Genomic DNA, 21,468 nt, shown 5'->3' on the forward strand with positions numbered 1-21,468 from the left:
AGCTGTAGGCTGCAGGAAGATATTGATCGTCTGGTTAGATGGGCAGAAAAGTGACAAATGATCCTAACTCTCCATTGATCCTCAGCAACCTGGAGCAGCACAGTGGTGCAATTGCCAGTACCGCAGCCTCACAGCCCCAGACACCTGGGTTCGGTTCTGGGTACTGCCTGTGTGGAGCATGCAAATTCTCCCTATGACTGTGTGGTTTTCCTCCAGGTGCTCTGGTTTCCTCCCACATGCCAAAGACTTGTGGGTTGATAGGTAAATTGGCCATTCTAAAAAAAAATTGTCCCTGGTGTAGGTAGGTGGTTGGAGAATTGAGGGAAGGTGGGGATGTGAGAGGGAAAAATGGGATTAATATAGGATTAGTATAAATGGGTGGTTGATGGTCAGCATGGACTCAGTGGGCCAAAGGGCCTGTTTCTGTGCTGTATCTCACTATGACTCTGTGAAGTGATGCATTTGGAGGGAGGGGTCAAATAAGGCAAAGGAACACATAATTAATGGGAAAATACTGAGAGGTGTACAGAAAGTGAGGGACCTTGGAGTAAATGTCCACAAATCCCTGAAGGTAGCAGGACAGGTTGATAAGCTGGTTAAGAAGGCAGATAGAATCCTTTTCTTTATTAGTCGAGGTATAGAATACAAGAGCTGGGAGGTTATGATGGAACTGTAAAATCATTGGTTAGGCCACAACTTGAGTACTGTGTGCAGTTCTGGTCACCTCAGTACAGAAAGGATGTAGTTGCAGTAGGGAGGGTACAGAGGAGATTTACGAGCATGTTGCTGGGACTGGAAAAATGCAGCTATGAGGAAAGATTGGATAGGCTGGTGTTATTCTCCTTGTAACAGAGAAGGCTGAGGGGAAATATGATTTAAATGTACAAAATTCTGAGGGGCCTGGATAGAGTGGAGGTGAAGGGCTATTTACCTTAGCAGAGAGGTCAGTGACTAGGGGGCATAAGTGATTAGTAGAAAGATTAGAAAGGAGATGAGGAAAAGCTTTTTCACCTAGAGATTGGTGGGGGTCTGGAACTCACTGCCTGAAAGGGTAGTTGAGGCAGAAACCCTCAACTCATTCAAAAGACGTCTGGATATGCACCTCAAGTGCCTTTATCTGCAGAGCTACGGACCAAATGCTGGAAGGCGGAATTAGAATGGTGGAATGTTTTTCAGCTGGCACAGACCCGATGGGCCAAGTGACCTCTTTCTGTGCCGTAAACTTTCTAGAATTCTATGAATCGATAAGGGAAATTATGAGAGCATGAAAATAGAGTTAGCTGAAGTGAACGGGCAAATCAGATTCAGGGATCGGTCAATAGAGATGCACTGGAAGACATTTAAGGGGATATTTCAGAATACACAGAATAGATGCATTCCAACAAGAAAGAAAAATTCCAAGAGTAAGACCCACCATCCATGGTTAACTAAAACAGTTAAAGATAGTATCAAACTTTAAAAAAAAGTATATAATTGCACAAAGATGGGTGGCAGATCAGAGATCGGACAGAATACAAAAAACAGCAAATAATGAGTAAAAGATTAATAACGAGAGAAAAATTAGAGTACAAGAGAAAGCTAGCTAGAAATATGAAAACAGATAGTAAGCGTTTCTTTGTGGATTTTTTAAAAAGTAGAGTTAACAAAGTGAGCATTCGTCCTATAGAAAGTGAGTCTGGGAAATTAATAGTGGAAAATAAGGAGATGGCAGGTGAATTGAACATGTACTTTGCATCAGTCTTCACTATAGAGGATACAAATAACATCCCAGAAGTAGCTGTAAATCACGAATTGGAAGGGAGGGAGGAACTCAAGAAAATTACAATCACCAGGGAAATAGTACAGAACAAATTGTTGGAGCTGCGGGCTGACAAGTCCCTGGGTCCTGATGGACACCATCCTTAAAAGAAGTGGCTAGTGAGATAGTTGATGCATTGGTTTTAATTTTCCAAAATTCCCAAGAATTGGGGAAGATTGGAAAAAGCAAATGTAACTCCTTTGTTCAAAAAGGGAGGGAGACAGAAAGCAGGAAATCTCGTGATATGCTCCTCCTGCACTATGTGGGAAATCAGGGACGCTTCCAGTGTCCCTGATGACCATGTGTGCAGGAAGTGTATCCAGCTGCAGCTACTGGCTACCCACATTACGAAGTTGAAGCTGCGGGTGGATTCACTGTGGAGCATCCGTGATGCTGAGGACGTTGTGGATAGCACGTTTAGCAAGGTGGTCACGCCACAGGTAATGGCTGCACAGGCAGAAAAGGGATGGGTGACCACCAGGCAGAGTAGAAGCTACAGGCAGGTAGTGCAGGAGTCTCCTGTGGCCATCCCCCTCTCAAACAGATATACCACTTTGTATACTGTTGGTGGGGGGGAATAGCCTCCCAGGGGAAAACAGCAACAGCCAAGTTTGTGGCACCATGGAAGGCTCTGCTGCATAGCAGGGAAGGAAAAGGAGTAGAAGAGCTATAGTGATAGGGGATTCTATCATAAGCGGTACAGATAGGCATTTCTGTGGCTGCAAATGTGACTCCAGGATGGTATGTTGCCTCCCTAGTGTTAGGGTCAAGGATGTCACGGAGTGGTTACAGGACATTCTGAAGGGGAGGGTGAACAGTCAGAGATCGTGGTACACATTGGTACCAATGATATTGGTAGAAAGAAGGATGAGGTCCTGCACCAAGAATTTAGGGAGCTAAGTAGCAGATTAAAAAGCAGGACCTCAAAGGTTGTAATCTCTGCATTACTCCCGGTGCCACGTGCTAGTGAGTATAGGAATAGGAGGATACAGCAGATGAATGCGTGGCTGAAGAGAAGGTACGGGAAGGAGGGCTTTAGTTCCCTGGATCACTGGGTCTGTTTCTAGCAAAGGTGGGACCTGTACAAGTTGGACGGGTTGCACCTGAACCGGAACGGGACCAACATCCTTGCTGGGAGGTTTGCTAGTGCTGTTGGTGGGGTGGGGGGTGGGTGGGGTGTTTAAACTAATTTGGCAGGGAAATGGGATACAGAGTGGAGGTACAGTAGGGGGTGATGCTCAGTCAAATATAGAAGAGAAACTGAGTCAGTCTGGAAGTCAGAGCAAATATAGACCTGTTAAGGCACACGGGAAAATTGCAAGGCTGGATTGCATCTATTTTAATGCAAGGAGTCTTACCAGTAAGACAGATGAATTGAGGGCATTGATTAGCACATGGGGTTATGATATTATTGCTATCACAGAGACATGGTTGAGGGAGGGACAGGACTGGCAGCTCAATATTCCACGGTATAGAATCTTCAGGTGTGACAGGGGAGCGAATAAAAGAGGAGGTGGCATTGCATTGTTAATCAAGAAGTCGATTACTGCAGTAAGGAGGGATGATATCTTAGAAGGTTCTTCAAATGAGGCCATATGAGTAGAACTTAAAAACAAAAAGGGGGCAATCACTTGGCTCGGAGTGCACTACAGGCCTCCAAACAGTCAGGGAGAGATAGAGGAGCAGATATGTAGGCAAATCTCAGAGCAGTGTAAAAATAATAGGGTAATAATAGTCGGGGATTTCAACTTACCTAATATCAACTGGATAGTCATAGTGTAAAAGGTTTAAAGGGGGTGGAATTCTTAAAATGCATACAGGAGAGTTTTTTGAGACAGTACGTAGAAATTCCTACAAGAGAAGGGGTAGTACTGGACCTAATCCGAGGGAATGAAGCTGGACAAGTGGTAGAAGGATCAGTGGGGAATCATTTCGGGGATAGTGACCATAACTCTGTAAGATTTAAGGTGGTCATGGAAAAGGACAAAGATGGACCGGAAATAAAGGTACTGAATTGGGGGAAGGCCGATTTCAATTTGATAAAGCAGGATCTGGCCAAAGTGAACTGGGAGAGGCTACTTGTAGGAAAGTATTTATCAGACCAGTGGGAGTCATTCAAAGAGGAAGTAGTGAGGATCCAGCATGTACCTGTTAAGGTGAAGGGTAGGACCATCAAGTCCAGGGAACCCTGGATGTCAAGGGATATTGAGGATTGGATCAGGGGAAAAAAAGGAGGCTTATGGCAGATTCAGAGCGCTGAAAACAGCAGAAGCACTGGAGGAGTATAGAAAGTGGGGTGGGGGGGGGGGTACTTAAAAAAGTAATTAGGAGAGCGAAGAGGGAACATGAAAAAACACTGGCGGCAAAATAAAAGAAATCCTAAGGCATTTTATAAGTATATTAAGGGCAAGAGGATAACTAGGAAAGAATTGGGCCCATTAGGGACCAAAGTAGCAATCTGTGTGTGGAGCTGGAGGACATAGGTGAGGTTTAAATGATTACTTTGTATCTGTGTTCACTATGGAGAAGGACAATGAGGGTGTAGACATCAGGGTTGTGATATAATTGAACATATTAGCATTGAAAGGGAGGAAGTATTAGCTGTTTTAGCAGGCTTAAAAGTGGATAAATCCCCACGCCTAGATGAGATGTATCCCAGGCTGTTATGTGAGGCAAGGGAGGAGATAGCAGGGGCTCTGACACAAATTTTCAAATCCTGTCTGGCCACAGTAAAGATACCAGACGACTGGAGGACAGCGAATGTGGTGCCTTTATTCAAGAAGGGTAGCAGGGATAAACCAGGTAATTACAGGCTGGTGAGTCTAACATCAGTGGTTGGGGAAATATTGGAAAAAATTCTGAGGGACAGGATTAATCACCACTTGGAGAGGCAGGGATCAATCAGGGGCAGTCAGCATGGCTTTGTCAGGGGGAGATCGTGTCTAACTAACTTGATTGAATTTTTCGAGGCGGTAACTAGACGTGTAGATGAGCGTAAAGCAGTTGATCTAGTCTACATGGACTTCAGTAAGGCTTTTAATAAGGTCCTGCATGGGAGATCGGTTAAGAAGGTAACAGCCCATGGGATCCAGGGCAATTTGGTAAAGTGGATCCAAAATTGGCTTAGTTGTAGGAGGCAGAGGGTGATGGCCGAGGGTTCTTTTTGCGAGTGGAAGCCTGTGACCAGTGGTGTACTGCAGGGATTGGTGCTGGGACCCTTGCTGTTTGTAGTGTACATTAATGATTTAGACAGGAATATAGGAGGTATGATCAGTATGTTCGCAGATGACACGAAAATTGGTGGTGACGTAAATAGTGAGGAGGAAAACCTTAGATTACAGGACGATATAGATGGGCTGGTAAGATGGGAAGAGCAGTGGCAAATGGAATTTAATCCTGAGAAGTGTAAGGTGATGCATTTTGGGAGGACTAACAAGGCAAGGGAATATACAATGGTTGGTAGGATCTTAGGAAGTACGGAAGGACAGAGGGACCTTGGTGTACTTGTCCATAGATCACTGAAGGCAGCAGCACAGGCAGATAAGGTGGTTAGGAAGGCATATAGGATACTTGCCTTTATTAGCCGAGGCACAGAATATAAGAGCAGGGAGGTTATGATGGAGCTGTAAAATACGCTAGTTAGGCCAGAGCTGCAGTACTGTGTACAGTTCTGGTCACCACACTATAGGAAGGATGTTAATTGCACTGGAGAGGGTGCAGAGGAGATTCACCAGGATGTTATCTGAGTTGGAGCATTTCAGCTACGAAGAGAGACAGAAAAGGCTAGGGTTGTTTTCCTTAGAACAGAGAAGGCTGAGGGGGTACATGATTGAGGTATGTAAAATTATGAGGGGCAATGATAGGTTAAATAGGAAGAAACGTTTTCCCTTTGCGGAGGGGTCAATAACCGGGGGGCATAGATTTAAGGTAAGGGGTAGGAGGTTTAGAGGAGATTTGAGGAAAATTTTTTTTACCTAGAGGGTATTTGGAATCTGGAACACGCTGCCTGAAGAGGTGGTAGAGGCAGAAACCCTCACAACATTTAAGAAGTATTTAGATGAGCACTTGAACCGCCATAGCATACAAGGCTACGGGCCAAGTCCTGGAAAATAGGATTCGAATAGTTAAGTACTTGATGGCCAGCACGGACACAATGGGCTGAAGGGCCTGTTTCTGTGCTGTATAACTCTATGACTCTATGAAACTACTTAACATCTGTCATAGAGAAAATGTTAGGAGCTATTAAAGGTTTTATAGCAAGGCACTTTGAAAATTACAAGGTAATCAGGCAGAGACAACATGGTTTTCTGAAAGGGAATTCATGTTTAACCAATTTATTTGAGTTCTTTGAAGAAGTAGCATGTGCTTTGGATAAAGGGAAACCAGTGGATGTACTGAACTTAGATTTCCAGAAGGCATTTGATAAGGTGCCACATCAAAGGTTATTGTGGAAAATAAAAACTTATGGTGTATGAGTAACCTATTGACATGGATAGAAGATTGGCTGGCTAGCAGTAAACAGAGGGTAGGCATAAATGGGTTATTTTCTGATGGGCAAGATGTAATGAGCAGTGTGTGTCGCAGGGATTAGTGCTAGGCCTCAACTTTTTACAATTTATATAAATGACTTGGATGAAGGGTCCAAAGGTATGGTTGCTAAATTTGCTGATGCGACAATGATTGGTAGGAAATTAGGTTGTGAAGAGGATATAAGGAAGCTACAAAGGGATATAGATAGGTTAAGTGAGTGTGCAAAGATCTGGCAAATGAAGTAAAATGTGGGAAAATGTGAAATTGGCCATTTTGGTAGGAAGAATAAAAAAGAAACATATCTCAATGGTGAGAGATTGCACAGCTCTGAGGTGCAAAGGGATCTGGGTACCGTGGTTCAGGAATTGCACCAGGTTAGTTTTCAGGTGCAGCAAGTAATTAGGAAAGCTCATAGAATGTTATTGTTTATTGCGAGGGCAATTGAATACTGAAGTAGGGAGGTTCTGCTTCAGTTATACAGGGTATTGGTGAGAACACATCTGGAATACTATGTACAGTATTGGCCTCCTTATTTAAGGAAGGATGTAAATGCGTTGGAAACAGTTCATAGAAGGTTTACTAGACTAATGCCTGGAATAGGTGGGTTGTCCTATGAGGAAAGGTTGGTCAGGCTGGGTTTGTATCCGCTGCAGTTTAGAAGAGTAAGAGGCGACTTGATTGAAACATATAAGATCCTGAGTGGTCTTGACCGGGTGGATGTAGAAAGAATGTTTCCTCTTGTGGAAGAATCTAGAACTAAGGGTCACTGTTTAAAAATAACAGGGGTCGCCCATTTAAGACAGAGCTGAGGAGAAACCTTTTATCTCAGAAGGGCATGAGTCTTTGGAAGTCTCTTCCTGAAAAGGTGATGGAACCAGAGTCTTTGAATATTTTTAAGGCAGAGTTAGATCGATTCTTGATAAGCAAGGGGGTGAAGGTTATCAGGGGTAGGCGGGAATGTGGAGTTGAGGTTACAATCAAATCAGCCATGATCATGTTGAATGGCAGAGCAGGCTCAAGGGGCTGAGTGGCCTACTCCTACTTCTAATTAGTATGTTCATATGTCAAATCTTTCCTGCATGCCTGGAGTCTCACCGCCTCCGCATGCTGCCCTTGAGGCAGCTGCGGTGAGGAAGGGAGCATCATCCACCTCCTTCTGGAATGTTTCTTTGCAAAGCAGATCTGGAAAGAGATGCAGTGGGTTTTTGTAGAGGTTCATCTCAAGCAGCTCCATAATGCAGGACTCTGTGCTCTGAACATCAGCTGCTTTTGGAAGACCATCAACTTGGTGAAAGATGCTTTTTGGTCTGCCCAAAACTTGCTGGTCTGCCAGTGCAAAGAACTGCCCATGACCAAGTGTTGCAGACTGGCACATTCCAAGGTCCAGGACTACGTGTTGAGGGATGCACAAAAGCTTAGGGCAGATGCCGCAAAGGCTCAGTGGGGAAAGGCCATGGTGTAAGGCCCTCCTGTCATAGTATAACAAGGGGCTGGAAACTGTGTACAACCCCTCAAGTCTATGCACCGGAGAATATTTTGGGACATAATGCAAATATAAATTGTAAATGTAACCTGGAATTGCAAGTGTAGTGAGGCACCTCATGTACTGTATGGAAAGAAACTGATCTTTATTGCACTTTATGAAATGTCTAATATGAATTGTTTTGTAATGTATTTTTACAAATTTTATAAATAAAGTATATTTTGGAAAAAAAAATCAATTACTTCTACTGTTTCCCTCCCAGCAGCCGACCAGATCGCTAGCCTGGCCAGCTGCTGTGTGGGAAAACCAGCAGCAGGAGGCTTCAACCTGGACCACTGGGTTTCAGGAAGCTCGAGAATGGAAGTTGGGAGTGACGGGAATGTTGTTGATCGCCCCATGAGGAGACGTCGCTATCAGCAGTCGTGAGGCTGGAAGGTTTGCTTGAGTGGCTGGTGGGACCATGATCTTCCTGGCCCACAAGCAGTGCTCTAAAAAGCAATAACCTTCTACAGCTAGCAGCTCCCATCTTAGTTTAGCTGTCAGATGTTCAGAACTCTGGAAAACCCGGCCCAATGCTGTTAAATTTAAATCTGGCTCCCAACTGCACTATGCAAACCTGATATTATAATGAACTGTTGTGCCTCTCCAAAAAGGGACACACTCACGTATGCAATCCACTGCCATAAGGCAAGTTGGGGACACATTCATTGATATTTAATTTTTAACCAATTCCCCCCCCCCCCCCGCCCCCCAACCTGTTCCAGCCTGTCATGGGAAGAGCTAATATTAACCCCTATCAATGCTCACAGACTTTCTCCCTTGGGGATAACCATGCATCTATTTCCAATGTCGTCATTATCCATATGTTCATGCATTATCTGTCTGGGGGAAAGAGCACGTGTGTATCAATTGGTACTGAAGAGGCTCCCACAACACCTGGATGATTTATGACTGAAAGTTGCAGGAGCTCAAGGAAAAAAACAAAAGACTGCAGATATTCTCTCAGTAGGATTCCCATCTCCCAAGAAAAGCCCATTAAAACGCCCATTACCACAAGCACACACTTCTATACTTGCCTGTGACCATGTGCTCTGAAACCCAGTTACCTAACCTCAACTGCCTTTGCCCAAAGAGTCTTCTTCAAACTGTAACTTTTCACTTCCCAGTTTATCTGGCACTCTTCTCTCTCCCACAGATCAGTTTACTCTCCCATCCAGAGTCACTTTTGGGTGCTTCTCTCCTTCTGTGTTGGCAGCACTCTTGGCCCGTTGAGTCAGAAGGTTGTGGGTTTAAGTCCCACTCCAGGACTCGTGCACAATAATCTAGGCTGACACTCTAGTTGCGGTACTGAGCGGGTGCTGTGCTGTTGGAGGTGCTGTCCTTTGGTTGAGATGTTAAACAAAGATCCCATCTGCCTTTTCAGGTAGGTGTGAAAGATACCATGGTACTATTTTAAAGAGTCCTGGCCAATATTTATTCCTCATTTTTTTTATTCTTTAATGGAATGTGGGCCAGCATTTATTGCCCATCTCTAATTGCCCTCGACAACTAAGTGGCTTGCTAGGATATTTCAGAGGGCAGTTGAGAGTCAAACACATTGCAAAAAACAGATTATCTGGTCAAGATCATATTGCTGTTTCTGGGAGTTTGCTGTGTACAAATTGACTGCCCTGTTTCCTACATTAAAACAATGACTACACTTCAAAATACTTCATTGGCTGTAAAGTGCTTTGGGACATCCGGTGGTCATGAAAAGCACTATATAAATGTAAGGCTTTCTTCCCTTCTAGTACATGCTGGCATTTTCCACCCAGTTCCCTCCTTATTTCCTGCTAGCACTTGGTTGCCTACCCTCTACCATCTCTGGTCTCCACCTGCTGCTGCACTGGATTGGAGCCTGGAATTCTTGCAATAACTTTGCAAAATTGGAAATCACTCCCTGAGCCTCCCATCCACCACAGCAGCAGCAGCAGAAGCAGAAAATTGAAACAGGGAGTACCCCAAGGTGGGCGAATAAAAGTATAGAAAGTTGCATACACATGCTTCAACCAAGGTGAAGAACAACTTTGGTGCTGCCTGGTACCAATATTTAGGCAGAGACAGCCAAATCAGATTAAATCAATTGAAGTTGATTAGTGGGCCACAGGCTCTGGAGAATATCTTCACTTTTAGCAGTACCTGCTGAAGATTCCATTATTCCCAACATCTCAATTAGAACTTTGAGATTTGTGCCTTTTCAATGTTGTCCCTCAAGATCAGAAGATAAAGATGGCCACACCAAAACATTTCCTAAAAAACCCTCTTTACCTTCTTCCTGTTTTCATGTTAGTTTATATTGAGGGATTATAACGAGATTTGCACAAGCAGACTCCAATTGTGCTAAATACATAAAGTACACCTATCCACCACAATAAGATTATATTTATTTCCTCTTATAATTACCTTGTATATCCCCAATTTTCATTTCTCCACACTTTGGCAGTTGGAATTCCCTCCCTAAACCTCTGCCTCTCACTTCTCTCTTTGAAACCTAACTCTTGGACCAGGTTTTTGGCCACCTATCCTTGCGTGACTCGGTGTCAAATTTTGTTTGATAATGGTTCCTGTGAAGCACCTTGGAATGTTTCACTGCATTAAAGGTGCTACATAAATGCAAGCTGTTATGCTTACAGGATTTCTGTTGTGGATTAATACAGCAGTAGCATCTTTGTTGTTCTAACATTTCAAGGAGAATAGTAAAATTTGTATATGACTAAATTTGTCCTGTTTGTGTTTAATACTTAATAAATATGTTTTTATGCAAAATATAATCCTTTGGTTCAGCATCGCTGGCTCCTCCTGTGCATGGACATCTTTTTCCCTAAAAACCAGGGTTTGCCTGTCAAATATTCAGAAAATGTAGTGAGACTGATGGATTGAACATATCATGTGTCATCATGAGCAGCACAGTGGCGCAGTGGTTGGCACCCCAGCCTCACAGCTCCAGGAACCCGGGTTCAGTTCTGGGTACTGCCTGTGTGGAATTTGCAAGTTCTCCCTGTGTCTGCGTGGGTTTCCTCCCACTGCCAAAGACTTGCAGGTGATAGGTAAATTGGCCATTGTAAATTGCCCCTAGTGTAGGTAGGTGGTAGGGAATATGGGATTACCGTAGGGTTAGTATAAATGGGTGGCTCTTGGTCGGCACGGACTCGGTGGGCCGAAGGGCCTGTTTCAGTGCTGTATCTCTAAATAATAAAATTTTTAAAATAAATAAATAATAAAATGACATCTTCTCCACTTTGGTTGGCAGAAATATAGCAAATATAAATCCACAAGGTGGTTTACCAGGACGCAACCTGGGATAAGGGACTTCAGTTATGAGGAGAGATTGGAAATGTCAGGACTGTTCTCCTTGTAAAAGAGAAAGTTAAGAGGTGACCTAATAGAGGTTTAAGATGAGAGGGTTTGATAGAGTAGATAGAGAAAAACTATTCCCTCTGGTGAATGGGTCAATAATCAGAGGACATAGATTTAAAATCATTGGCAAAAAAATGAGAGGGGAAATGAGAATTTTTTTCATTCAGATTTGGCAGGATTGGGAATGTTTGACCCGAAAAAGTGCTAGAAGCTGATTCCATAAATAATTTTACAAGTGAGGTGTACAAGTATATGAAAATAAAAAACTTAGTGTTACAGACAAGAAGCAGGGCTGTGGGACTAAGCATGACTGCCCTTTCTGAGAGCCAGCACAGGCATAACTGGCCGACTGGCCGCCTTCTGTGCTGTACGCTGTGATGATTCTACAAATTTGTGACTTTTGGTTACTGAACTTTTCATCAAGAAATTATGGCCCTGTCTCTCCTCACAAACTTGACTCAAGTCTCAAACAGCAATATAGCAGCCTGTCCTTTACTTTTACAATATTACTTGGGAGGAAGAGTGTTTAATGAAATATCAATTGGACAAGATAAATACAACTGTAAATTATTGTGGTCAGCAGTCTGTTTCTCAAACCTGTGCTTTCAATGATTATCAGAACCATAGGACAGGCTCGTACTAATAATAAATTAGTAATATTAGACTATGCAGTATGATCAAGATAAAATTTACAATCCTTTGAATTTCACAAAGTCTGCAATGTAGTTGAATCCAATTTAATTTGAAACTGAAAACTTAAATCCTGATTGCCTTGGAATATTTAATTGTACTATTGTACTCTAGGAAAGTACACCTAACATCACCTCTTCTACGTTACCTCAAGGATCTCAATTTCATTAATTGTTCAATAGGAAACTCATAACATTTACCACTGAGGATTAAGTTATTATGATTTTATAACCTTCTGTGATGCCTCAAGAAACATATCTCTCTAATCCAGAATATGATCTTTTCAAATCAAAACTTAGTTTTCAAGAGGACAGAACATTATTGAAACATAATTTTTTTATATTTTATACATGTTTTACTTTGCCAGAGCTGGACATTCAACCAATTACATCTGTTGAGTGGTTCTTTAGCTACTTCAGAATGTGAATGGAACATTATATTCTGATTGGCCAATTACAATTCAGATTACTTCCCAAACAAAAACAAGAAATGCTGGATTCACCCAGCAGGTCTGGCAGCATCTGTGGAAAGAGAAGCAGAGTTAACGTTTCGGGTCAGTGACCCTTCTTCGGAACTGACAGTTCCGAAGAAGGGTCACTGACCCGAAACGTTAACTCTGCTTCTCTTTCCACAGATGCTGCCAGACCTGCTGGGTGAATCCAGCATTTCTTGTTTTTGTTTCAGATTTCCAGCATCCGCAGTATTTTGCCTTTATTTTACAGATTACTTCCCAGTTCTCTTGACTTGATTTTTGCACTAAGCTTGAGTAAATATGCACCTACTATAAAACAAAGATTTGCATTTATATAGCACAATTCATCAAGGCCAATGAAGTTATTCTGAAGCGTTAAAATGTCAGAAACTACAAACTAAACTCAACCTTTCTGCACAAAATAACTGGCACAGCTTTTCCACAAGGCAAAAATTAGATCTTCCATTGATGGGTTATACACAACCCACACAAAAATGATCAAGATATCTTCAAACCTCACCATGCTGCAGAACAAATAGCTCAGGTAAAAAATATTAAGAGGGAAAATTAGAAGCAGAAATAAATTGATATGTTAGATAAAGTAGAGAACATCACGTAACTTCCAATCACTGGGTTCAAACAATAAACATGGTAATATATCAGCAGTTTTCTTAACTTTTGATCAAGAGTCTGTAATGGGAACTGTTACATGAGAAATAATCCCCAGAATCTCTCAATATGCCTCCCAACCCATCTCCTGGAACAGCAAATTTGGAACCTGAAGCAATCACCAACGGCTGCAAAATTTACTCTTAGATTGAAACAGCTTCCCCATATGGAATTGTTCATCAAAATCAGCCTAAAAGATCTTCACAATGCATCAGCTGAATTGAATGCTGATCCACACCTTATTCAGGCCTCACATACATTGGTATAAATTGTGGAAACATAAATAAATATGCAAGGGAGATAGCTGGCTGACCTGCAAAACAAAATACCAGGGCCGCAGCCTTTGGATTTTGCATGACTCTAGCATATGTTTGTAGATGATGAAGCAAGATAACTTCCATCAGTGTCATAGACATTTCCTCTGATAATTAGAGCTATCAGAAAAGAAAATTATTGTCCTTTCTTAAGTTATACCATTTAAATAGGCATAGGTCAAAGGTTACTGGAGTATCAAGCAAGTCAAAGCCTGGGATTTTATGTTTCAGCACTCTTGACTATACTAACCATGGCTCTGTTGCTAATACTCTTGCCTCTCAGTTAGAAGGTTGTGTATTCAAGTCCTATTCAGAGACTCGCACACAAAGTCTGAGCTGACAATTCAGTACAGTACTAAGGGAATGCTGAATTGTCAGAGCTGCTGCCTTTTGGATAAGACATTAAACCGATTTCTATCTGCCCTCTCAGGTGGAGGTAAAGTATTCCAGTGAAGAGTAGGGGTGTTATTTCTGGATTTCTGGTCAATATTTATCCCTCAACTAAATCCTAAAACAAATTATTTGGTCATTTTCATATTGCTTTCTATGGGAGCTTCTTTTGCACGAACTGGCGATTGTGTTTCCTACGTTGCAAGCGTGACTGCACTTCAGAAGTACTTTTTTGACTCCACAGTATTTTGGGAGGTCTTGAGGTTGTGAAAGGCAGAAATGTCTTTCTTTCTTTACCTGTCAGAGTTCATGAGCTGAGGTGAGGAATTCTGCAGTATGTGCTACAGCTGGACATCAGCCACCCAGTAGGCGTATTTCACTTACACAACAAAGGTAAATTACCCCTGCCACAGTAAGCAGTAACAGAAACTATTTTCAAATTAATGGAACCTAGCTATTATTCATTTTCGTATATTTATTTTTTATTTATTTAGAGATACAGCACTGAAACAGGCCCTGCAGCCCACCAAGTCCCTGCTGACCATCAACCACCCATTTATACTAATCCCATTGACATGCTGTTCTCCCTTCGTCAGATACAGGAGAAATGCCGTGAACAACAGATGCCCCTCTACATTGCTTTCATTGATCTCACCAAAGCCTTTGACCTCGTCAGCAGACGTGGTCTCTTCAGACTACTAGAAAAGATTGGATGTCCACCAAAGCTACTAAGTATCATCACCTCATTCCATGACAATGTGAAAGGCACAATTCAACATGGTGGCTCCTCATCAGAGCCCTTTCCTATCCTGAGTGGTGTGAAACAGGGCTGTGTTCTCGCACCCACACTTTTTGGGATTTTCTTCTCCCTGCTGCTTTCACATGCGTTCAAATCCTCTGAAGAAGGAATTTTCCTCCACACAAGATCAGGGGGCAGGTTGTTCAACCTTGCCCGTCTAAGAGCGAAGTCCAAAGTACGGAAAGTCCTCATCAGAGAACTCCTCTTTGCTGGACGATGCTGCTTTAACATCTCACACTGAAGAGTGCCTGCAGAGTCTCATCGACAGGTTTGCGGCTGCCTGCAATGAATTTGGCCTAACCATGAGCCTCAAGAAAATGAACATCATGGGGCAGGACGTCAGAAATGCTCCATCCATCAATATTGGCGACCACGCTCTGGAAGTGGTTCAAGAGTTCACCTACCTGGGCTCAACTATCACCAGTAACCTGTCTCTAGATGCAGAAATCAACAAGAGCATGGGTAAGGCTTCCACTGCTATGTCCAGACTGGCCAAGAGAGTGTGGGAAAATGGCGCACTGACACGGAACACAAAAGTCCGAGTGTATCAGGCCTGTGTCCTCAGTACCTTGCTCTATGGCAGCGAGGCCTGAACAACGTATGCCAGCCAAGAGCGACGTCTCAATTCATTCCATCTTCGCTGCCTCCGGAGAATACTTGGCATCAGGTGGCAGGACTATATCTCCAACGCGGCCAACACCCCCAGCTTATACACACTACTGAGTCAGCGGCGCTTGAGATGGCTTGGCCATGTGAGCCGCATGGAAGATGGCAGGATCCCCAAAGACACATTGTACAGCGAGCTCGCCACTGATATCAGACCCACCGGCCGTCCATGTCTCCGCTATAAAGACGTCTGCAAACATGACATGAAATCGTGTGACATTGATCACAAGTCGTGGGAGTCAGTTGCCAGCGTTCGCCAGAGCTGGCGGGCAGCCATAAAGACAGGGCTAAATTGTGGCGAGTCGAAGAGACTTAGTAGTTGGCAGGAAAAAAGACAGAGGCGCAAGGGGAGAGTCAACTGTGCAACAGCCCCAACAAACAAATTTCTCTGCAGCACCTGTGGAAGAGCCTGTCACTCCAGAATTGGCCTTTATAGCCACTCCAAGCGCTGCTTCACAAACCACTGACCACCTCCAGGCGCGTATCCATTGTCTCTCGAGATAAGGAGGCCCAAAAGGACAATAATCCCATATTCTCCTGCCACATCCCCACTTTCCCTCAATTCCCCTACCACCTACCTATACTAGGGGCAATTTATAATGGCCAATTTACCTGTCAATCTGCAGGTCTTTGGCCATGGGAGGAAACAGGAGCACTCGGCGAAAACCCACGCGGTCACAGGGAGAACTTGCAAACTCTGCACAGGCAGGACCCAAAATTGAACCCGGGTCGCTGGAGCTGTAAGGCTGCGGTGCTAACCACTGCACCACCCTATATCATGCTGAGTTTTTTAAAAATCTAAAACAGGACAGATTTTGCTGTGTGTTACAACTGTTTTACTTTCATTCTGCGATACCATTTTTCGGAATTATCTGAAGTAAAACCTTCTGCATCTGTCAATTTTATTTCCTTCTGTTGACTTTTCTGACACAGGTCAATTAAGCTTATTTGTGGACAGAAAGAGGAAAATACATGGGGAAAAAATACCAGAAATATTAACCAAAAGTTTCCGTAGCATCAGCATGATGGGAAACAGTAATTTAGTTTTACTTATTATGTGATACTGTAAGACAGAGAATGTCGAGGAATCATTAATTCGTTCCAACAAATCTTGAAATATTAAGATGTGGAATTTCCACAAGTTTCAAAATCATCAAAATGCACCCAGAATGCTCTGAACACTGCACCAGTTTTGCCAAGGTGAAGTTATGTTAAGGTTACCATGCAAACCTAATAGTAGAAGTCCAAATGTAAAATCTCCCAGTGCAATCAAGCTGTGTAATTGATCATAATTAATTCGTAACTGTAACTTGGCAGTAACACTGGATTCTATGGATGTCTATACCTTTGGGATTTTGGGTGCAATGTGATGAACACTGTGAACAGGCGCAATCAGTGGAGACCCATCATTCAAACCTGTGGGGAGGGGGAGGTGATGAGGAAAGTGGTTGTATGGGTTCAGATTCCTTGTGCACCTGTCAATTTTATTGAAAAGATTGTGAATACACCAGCTTTAAGTGATAATGGGTGTAACTCACTTGCATTTAAAATTGCACTATCTTTAGTTCTGTTTTGTTTGATTCTACCCAGATTATGCTGATAGCTTGGTGTAAATCATATGGAAATGCCACGCCTAAATGAGGGTAAGAAATTTAGGGTTAGGGGAGGTGGTGGCGTAGTGGTATTGTCACTGGACTAGTAACCCAGAGACCCAGGGTATTGCTCGGGACATGGGTTCACATCCCACTACAGCAGAAATGGGAATTTGAATTCAATTAATAAATCTGGAATTAAAAAACTAGTCTAATGATGGCCATGAAACCATTGTCGATTGTTGTAAAAACCCATCTGGTTCACTAAAGTCCTTCAGGGAAGGAAATCTGCTGTTCTTACCTGGTCTGGCCTACATGTGACTCTGGACCCACAGCAATGTGGTTGACTCTTACACGACCTCTGAAATGGCCTAGCAAGCCACTCAGTTGTATCTAACCACTAAGAAGTCAATAAAAAGGAATGAAACCGGATGGACCACTCGGCATTAACCTAAGCACCGGAAACGACAACGGCAAACCCAGCCCTGTCGACCCTGCAAAGTCCTCCTTACTAACATCTGGGGGCTTGTGCCAAAGTTGGGAGAGCTGTCCCACAGACTAGTCAAGCAACAGCCTGTCATAGTCATACTCACGGAATCATACCTTACAGACAATGTCATAGACACTGCCATCACCATCCCCGGGTATGTCCTGTCCCACCGGCAGGACAGACCCAGCAAAGGTGGTGGCACAGTGGTATACAGTAGGGAGGGAGTTGCCCTGGGAGTCCTCAACATCGACTCTGGACCCCATGAAGTCTCATGGCATCGGGTTAAACATGGACAAGGAAACCTCCTGCTGATTACCACCTACCACCCTCCCTCAGCTGATGAGTCAGTACTCCTCCATGTTGAACAGCACTTGGAGGAAGCACTGAGGGTGGCAAGGGCACAGAATGTACTCTGGGTGGGGGACTTCAGTGTCCATCACCAAGAGTGGCTTCGTAGCACCACTACTGACCGAGCTGGCTGAGTCCTAAAGGACATATCTGCTAGACTGGGTATGTGGCAGGTGGTGAGGGAACCAACAAGAGGGCAAAACATACTTGACCTCATCCTCACCAATCTGCCTGTCGCAGATACATCTATCCATGACAGTATTGGTAGGCGTGACCACTGCACAGTCCTTGTGGAGATGAAATACTGCCTTCACACTGAGGATACCCTCCATCATGTTGTGTGGCACTACCAATCTGCTAAATGGGATAGATTTCGAACAGATCTAGCAATGCAAAACTGGGCATCCATGAGGCGCTGTGGGCCATCAGCAGCAGCAGAATCGTACTCAACCACAATCTGTAACCTCATGGCCCAGCATATCCCCCATTCTACCATTACCATCAAGCCAGAAGACCAACCCTGGTTCAATGAAGAGTGCAGGAGAGCATGCCAGGAGCAGCACCAGGCATACCTCAAAATAAGGTGTCAACCTGGTAAAGCTACAACGCAGCCTCACAGCTCCAGTGACCCGGGTTCAATTCCAGGTACTGCCTGTGTGGAGTTTGCAAGTTCTCCCTGTGTCTGCGTGGATTTTCTCCGGGTGCTCCGGTTTCCTCCCACAAGCCAAAAGACTTGCAGGTTGGTAGGTAAATTGGCCATTATAAATTGCCACTAGTATAGGTAGGTGGTAGGGAAATATAGGGACAGGTGGGGATGTGATAGGAATATGGGATTAGTGTAGATTAGTGTAAAATGGGTGGTTGATGGTCGGCACAGACTCGGTGGGCCGAAGGGCCTGTTTCAGTGCTGTATCTCTAAACTAAACTAAACAGGACTATCTGTGTGCCAAACTGCATAAGCAGCATGCGATAGACAGAGCTATGCGATCCCATAACCAATGGATCAGATCTAAGCTCTGCAGTCCTGCCACATCTAGTGGTTAATGGTGGTGGACAATTAAACAACTAACTGGAGGAGGTGGCTCCACAAATATCCCCATCCTCAATGATGGGGGAGCCCAGCAGATCAGTGCAAAAGATAAGGCTGAAGCATTTGCAACAATCTTCAGCCAGAAGTGCCGAGTTGATGATCCATCTCGGCCTCCTCTTGAAGTCCCCAGCATCACAGATGCCAGACTTCAGCCAATTCGATTCACTCTGCGTGATATCAAGAAACGACTGAAGGCACTGGATACTGCAAAGGCTATGGGCCCTGACAATATTCCGGCAATAGTACTGAAGACCTGTGCTCCAGAACTTGCTGCACCCCTACCCAAGCTGTTCCAGTACAGCTACAACACTGGCATCTACCCTGCAATGTGAAAAATTGCCCAGGTATGTCCTGTACACAAAAAGCAGGACAAGTCCAACCTGGCCAATTACCGCCCCATCAGCCTACTCTCAATCATCAGTAAAGTGATGGAAGTGCCATCAAGCGGCACTTGCTCAGCAATAACCTGCTCAGTGACGCTCAGTTTGAGTTCCGCCAGGGCCACTCAGCTCCTGACCTCATTACAGCCTTGGTTCAAACATGGATAAAAAAGCTGAACTCAAGAGATGAGGTGAGAGTGACTACCCTTGACATCAAGGCAACATTTGACCGAGTATGACATCAAGGAGCCCTAGCAAAACTGAGGTCAATGGGAATCAGGGGGAAAACCCTTTGCTGGTTGGAGTCATACCTAGCTCAAAGGAAGATGGTTGTGGTTGTTGGAAGTCAATCATCTGAGCTCCAGGACATCACTGCAGGAGTTGTGTCCTAGGCCCAACCATCTTCAGCTGCTTCATCAATGACCTTCCTTCAATCATCAGGTCAGAAGTGGAGATGTTCGCTGATGATTGCACAATGTTCAGCACCATTTGTGACTCCTCAGATACTGAAGCAGTCTGTGTAGAAATGCAGCAAGACCTGGACAATATCCAGGCTTGGGCTGATAAGTGGCAAGTAACATTCGCGCCACACAAGTGCCAGGCAATGACCATCTCCAACAAGAGAGAATCTAACCATCTCCCCTTGACATTCAATGGCATTACGATCGCTGAATCCCCCACTATCAACATCCTGGGGGCTACCATTGACCAGAAACTGCACTGGAGTTAGCCATATAAATACCGTGGCTACAAGAGCAGGTCAGAGGCTAGGAATCCTGAGGCGAGTAACTCACCTCCTGACTCCCGAAAGCCTGTCCACCATCTACAAGGCACAAGTCAGGAATGTGATGGAATACTCTCTACTTGCCTGGATGGGTGCAGCTCCAACAACACTCAAGAAGCTCGACACCATCCAGGACAAAGCAGCTCGCTTGATTGACACCCCATCCACAAACATTCACTCCCTCCACCACCGACGCACAGTGGCAGCAGTGTGTACCATCTACAAGATGCACTGCAGCAATGCACCAAGGCTCCTTGGACAGCACCTTCCAAACCCACAACCTCTACTAACTAGAAGGGCAAGGGCAGCAAATACATGGGAACACCACAACCTGCAAGTTCCCCTCCAAGTCACACACCATCCTGACTTGGAATTATATCGCCGTTCCTTTACTGTCGCTGGGTAAAAATCCTGGAACTCCCTTCCTAACAGCACTGTGGGTGTACCTACCTCACATGGACTGCAGCGGTTCAAGAAGGCAGCTCACCACCACCTTCTCAAGGGCAGTTAGGAATGGGCAATAAATGCTGGTCTGGCCAGCAATGCCCACATCCCATGAATGAATAAATAAAAATTAGGGTAAGGTTATTTAATATTTGGAGCATTAATGTGAGATTTCTTCATTTTGTAACAATGTGCAGTCATAGGGTGATAGATTAATTGGCCATTATAAATTGCCCCTAGTATAGGTAGGTGGTAGGGAAATATAGGGACAGGTGGGGATGTGGTAGGAATACAGAATTAGGGTAGGATTAGTATAAATGGGTGGTTGATGGTCGGCACAGACTCGGTGTGCCGAAGGGCCTGGTTCAGTGCTGTATCTCTAAACTAAACTAAACTAAACTACAAATCCAGCCTGACCAGAGATGACTGGAATGAGAGGCCTGAGAAAAGAAAGACTTGCATTTATATATCGCTTTGAGACATCCAGTGGTTGTGAAAAGCACTTCATAGCTGATTAAGAACTTTTGAAGTGTAATGATGGAAACACAGCAGCCAACTTGCACACAGCAGGATCCCACAAACAGCAATGTGATAATGACCAGATAATCCGTTTTTTGTGATGTTGATTGATGGATAAATATTGGCCAGGATACTGCCCTGTTTTTCTTCGAAATCTGGTCATGGGATCTTTTAAATCCAACCGAGCAAGCAGAAGGGGTCACAGTTTAATGTCTCATTCAAAAGGCAGTACTTCTGAAAGTTCAATACTCTACTGGAGTATTAAGCCTGAAGTGGGATTTGAATCCAAAGTCTTATAATTTACAGGGCAGAGGGCAACCCACTGAGCCACACCGTTAATGGTGAACAATAGTAAAGGAAATGCACCCATGGACCCGGACCTTTTTCGATAAGCTTTTTTCAATGCTGTGGATTGGAAGCTGTCGATATCTTCTACCTTCAGGACTTCCTCAGCAGTGGCTACTTTGACGTGACATTCAAGCTACCTAACAGCTTGAGAAGAGAGATTCCCTGCATCTCAGTGCACTTGACTCTGTGGTTAGGTGCGCCTTAATTCTAGATTTACACTATACAACTTCAGTGCACTGACTAAATTTGTAGCGCCATAAAACAGC

General features: G+C 44.0%; 1 protein-coding gene across 2 annotated transcripts in view; it reads right to left on the reverse strand.

Annotated features, from left to right (window-relative positions):
• The window catches only part of LOC137352710 (carcinoembryonic antigen-related cell adhesion molecule 5-like), a 721,824-nt gene that overhangs the window by 118,151 nt on the left and 582,205 nt on the right, over positions 1–21,468 (reverse strand). The gene's annotated exons all lie outside the window — the stretch shown is intronic.

Source organism: Heterodontus francisci, chromosome 39 (assembly GCF_036365525.1).
Source record: "Heterodontus francisci isolate sHetFra1 chromosome 39, sHetFra1.hap1, whole genome shotgun sequence".
Classification (NCBI taxonomy): domain Eukaryota; kingdom Metazoa; phylum Chordata; class Chondrichthyes; order Heterodontiformes; family Heterodontidae; genus Heterodontus; species Heterodontus francisci.